Source organism: Lolium perenne, chromosome 1, assembly GCF_019359855.2.
Source record: "Lolium perenne isolate Kyuss_39 chromosome 1, Kyuss_2.0, whole genome shotgun sequence".
NCBI lineage: Eukaryota > Viridiplantae > Streptophyta > Magnoliopsida > Poales > Poaceae > Lolium > Lolium perenne.
In genome coordinates, this window is record NC_067244.2 from 62,054,342 (window position 1) to 62,059,235 (window position 4,894).

The following is a 4,894-nucleotide window of genomic DNA, read 5'->3' on the forward strand; positions in this document are numbered from 1 at the left end:
CCCGTCAGCGTGCCACCGTGGCGGCAGGGCCTGCCACTTGGGGACGTTAATTATTTGCATGTTCAGCCAAGTCAACTCATCACTACGTTGTCATGGCGGCTAATACTTTGGGTCGGAATTAGGGGCATCTACATCAACCTGCGGTGTTTTCATGGCGGCTAATTAGTATATTTTTTTTTCATGGCGGCTAATTAGTATATGCTTCCACACCATGCAATTAACGCGGGGCCTTCCGCAAAATCTTGCCATATAAGTACTTGCGATGGCAAAGTATCCAACATATTGCTTGAGAAGCTGCCTTCCATCCATGGAGATGATAAGCGTGGGTTTTGCCCTAGCCTCGGCGCTCGTCCTCTGGTTCATCGCGCCCATAATCGTAGCCACTACCCGATTGAAAAGCAAGCACCTGCCTCCCGGCCCACGGAGCCTCCCGATCATCGGCAGCCTCCACCGCGTCATGGGAACTTTCCCGCACCGGAGGCTCATGGACCTCTCCCGCCGGCACGGCCCGCTCATGTTCCTCATGCTGGGCGAGGTCCCCGCCGTGGTGGTCTCCAGCGCCGAGGGCGCGGAGGCGGTCATGCGGACCAACGACCTCGCCTTCGCCACCCGCCCGCGAAGCACCACGCTCGACATCGTCTCGCGCGGCCGCAAGGGCGTCATCTTCACCCCCTACGGCGACCACTGGCGCCAGATGCGCAAGATCTGCGTCGTCGAGCTCTTCAGCGCCAGGCAGGTCAGTCGCATGGAGTCCGTCTGGGCCCACGAGGTGGCCCGCCTAGTACGGTCCTTCGCCGGCTCCGGTGGCGGCGTCGTCAACTTCAGCGAGACGATGTACGCGTTCATGAACGATCTCATCGGCCGGGCGGTGTTTGGCGGCACGTGCACGCAGGCGCAGCAGGCTGAGTACCTCCGGGAGTTCTCCAGGGCCATCGAGCTCGCGGGAGGCTTCCTCTTAGTCGACCTGTTCCCCTCGTCCAGACTTCTCCGGCGGTTCACCACCGGCGTGCGCCAGCTCACCTGGAGCTTCGGCCGCATCCAGCACATCATTGGTGAGATCATCACCGCACGGAGGGCGTTGCGCGCCCACGACCGTGCGGCCGCCGGCGACCAGGACCTGCTGGACGTGTTGCTCAACCTGCAGGAGGAGGGCTCCTTGCCAATCCCTATTACCGCTGAGATCATAGGCGTGGTCATCTCTGTAAGTTCACACTTTTTTTTTTGAGAAAGTAGTTTCTTTTGTTTTTCACTCAAACATTAATTTAATCGCTCTCATAAGTATATGCGGTGGTGCTGGCATTAATTGGTCTCTCATTTCTCACCACTCTACATCTTCAGGATATATTTGGCGCGGGTAGCGGGACATCAGCATCTGCTATGGAGTGGGCTATGGCGGAACTCCTGAAAAACCCAGAAATTATGACCAAAGCACAACTTGAGGTTCGACAAGTGCTAGGTCCGAACCGAGATATCATCACTAACAATGAAATCGGCCAACTTCACTACATGAGATTGGTCATCAAGGAGATTCTTAGGTTACATACTATCACCCCTCTACATGGTCCTCGAGAGGCTAGAGAGGACTGTGAGATCATGGGTTATGCCATTCCCAAAGGCACCAAAATTATCGTCAACACATTTGCCATTTCACGAGATCCTAAGTACTGGGACAACCCAGAAGCTTTTTACCCAAACAGGTTTGAGAACAGCCAACTTGACTACAAAGGCGCAAACTTTGAGTACACCCCCTTCGGTGCCGGGCGACGGCAATGCCCTGGGATCTTATTTGGTATGTCAACTATGGAGGTTACATTGGCAAATCTTCTCTATCACTTTGACTGGGTACTTCCTGATGGAACAACCCCAAAATCAATGGACATGACTGAGAAGTTTGGGCTCACCATGGGTAAAATGTCCGACCTGCAGCTAAAGCTATTCCATACGCATTCTCAAAGGCAACATAAATGTATGTTTATATGTTTGCCAAAGCATATAATTAACCTATATATATATATATATATATATATATATATATATATATATATATATATATATATATATATATATATATAGGTTAATTATATACATATATATATATATATGTGTGTGTGTGTGTGTGTGTGTGCATGTTTGCATGCATGTTAGGTGTTGTTTGCACCGTGTGTGTGTGGGCGCGCGCGCGCATGTTTGCATGCATGTTAGGTGTTGTTTGCACCGTCAGCCTGGTGACATGGAAGATGTGTTATTACGTGACGTCCAACTGTAATCTACCCATTGTCTAGTGGAGCAGGAAGCTTAGTGTGTGAGCCTCATTTGATGTTTCTAGCCCACCTTATTTGTAATAAGAAACTTTGCTACCGGTAAGTAAGAGTACAAAACATTTTGGCGGACTAGCTTAATATACTGCCAAACTCGCCTTATAATATGGTTGGAAAACTAGTTCATAGAAGAAAAGTTCTACTATCGGCAGCGAGAGAGAAACATATTTCAGGTTTTTGCCTCGAGCTGCTGCTTGCTGGGCAGAAGCCGGTACTGATCTGGACATGCAATAGAAAAACGGGCACACCAACTTGTGGCAAGTTAGCCTACTAGCATAATGAACTACCACATCTGTCTTGGATGTAAAGATGCATATTGAAAATGTTGACATTGCTACAAATCAATCAAATCTCATATGGCGATCTCAAGCATCTTTCAGATCTGAAATATGGATGCATTACTACAATTATTTCCATTCAAAGGAAAACACTTCACAACAACAAGAAATGATGAACATGTTCTAAATAATTCACTCCAACTCAATGTTAACTAGGAAGGACTAGAGTAACTCGGTCACGATCTAGTCAACCTATGTCACATTGGCATTACAATCATTTCAGTATGCCAACTCCCAAGAAAAAAATTGAAGTCATTTGCATAAAATGACCATAATGGTAGTTCAGAGAGTCAACGGCGAGGGGGTGGATGAACATAAGTCATCATCGATGAACTCACTCCTAAATGAAGACTTTTTTATGTAAGTTTGTCCAAATGAGTAGACTTTTGTAGGGTCATAGATTCTACCCATGTCATGCCTCCATGCCAAAATGATGAACTTATGACCATTTTAGATATGGATTTTATTTTTCAGATGAACATTTAGAGGAATTACAGCTATCAAAGAGTGTCTACAAAGTATTATTCACCAAAGTGATTCAAGGTTTTGATGGTATCATGGTAGGCAGATTTGTGACGTTAAATTTTCAAAAACTGTTTGCTATTTTAATTTTTTTTAATGAATTACTCAAAAAAGAAAAGTTGACGAGTGATGTTCACTAGTAGAAAACATGTCTTTTGTTTGCGGCTGCCCGGAGCATTAGTCTCGGCTGCAACGGGTAGGACGACAAAAAATTTTAGTCCTGGCTTGCAACGGGACCCTTAGTCCCGGTTGGGGACACCAACCGGGACTAAAGGGTCGATGCGAAAATCTTCCCCAACCGGGACTAAAGGTCTACCCTTTAGTCCCGGTTAGAGACACCAACCCGAACTAAAGGTCTTTCGGGGTTTTTTTTTTGCTTTGCAAAGTACAAAATAAAATGATAGGAAATTCAAAATTCAAAATCCTTTTAGATGCAGTTTTCTTAGGTGATCTAGTTATTATGAAAAGTAATAAAAATGAATTTTGACCTTTTTTTAAAAAAAACACTGTATTTGGTAAGATGGGAATATCTTTTGCATACGAACTCAGAGAAAATGTTTAATATATGAAAATGTATCTACGCGAAGTGGCTTGGGCCCTGAGCTCTTTGATCTCCTCTACATGGTTAGGAATAACACAACAACTAGAGGCAGTTAAAGCTTTGTTGCTAGAGTAACAAGGCATATATAGTAATTCATCCCGAGATTTAGCAATAATATGAGTGGATGAATTACTAGGACTAGCACATGGCAATATAGCATTTTGAGAAGTAGTTCTGATGTCTACATGGGGATCACAAGAGGTTACTTTTGACATAATAGTCTCATGAACTAAATTTAGCCTTTCATGGGAGACTAGAAGATCTTCATGGTAGCTAGAAATCTTCCCATGTCTCTCTTCTAATTTCCCATAATTCCTAGTTAGCACTTCAAGTTGAGCTCTTAGCTCAATATTCTCCTTCAAGATAGATGCTTCACAAAAAGTAGAGTTCGTAGCATAAGCATCATCGTCATTAATAGCAATAGGAGATGGCAAGGTTGTATGCTCTTTTAGATAAGAAGCTTTAGGTTGCTCATGCGACTCAGTGAGTTTGGTGAGCACACTCTCAACGACTCTAGAACCATTTTTGAGATGTCTTTAAGAGACACACACCTTGTTCATCATTAATAGCAATAGGAGAAGCACTTAGAAGGTATGGCTCGTCTTGAACTTGCACTTCATTTCTTCTTTCTTCATCTTGTTGATGTCTTTAAGGTACACATGAGAGCTCACTCAATTTTCTTTTTAAGACATACATTGACATAGGCTCAATCATCTCTTATGATCAATCTTCTGATCACTCCTTGATTAATGCATTGGTCATCACATCATCTTCTTATTTCAGCCTTGAAGCCAACATGTGGTTCAAGCATTGTCTATGGACAAATCTTACAAACATTACTCGAACTCAATGCAAATATTAGTTCATAGGGATTATCATTAGTTACCAAAACCACACATGGGGCCTACATGCACTTTTACCATTCGCCCCCTCAGATGACTCATCTAACTCCGACATTGACGCGACGCTCACCGAGCACAGCAGGATGCCGCCACCTAAAGATTGACCTCCCCCTTTGGGCGCACCACCGACCTTCGTTTCCATCTCGAGCGCCCGTTTCGCCTCATCTTTTCGCCCACGGACTTCTTTTGATCTAAAAACTACTATATATACGA

At 44.7% G+C, this 4,894-nt stretch overlaps 1 pseudogene; it reads left to right on the top strand.

Annotated features, from left to right (window-relative positions):
- The first annotated feature begins 296 nt into the window (after nt 1-296).
- On the top strand, nt 297-1,964 carry LOC127342309 (desmethyl-deoxy-podophyllotoxin synthase-like; annotated as a pseudogene).
- Nucleotides 1,965-4,894: the final 2,930 nt, after the last annotated feature.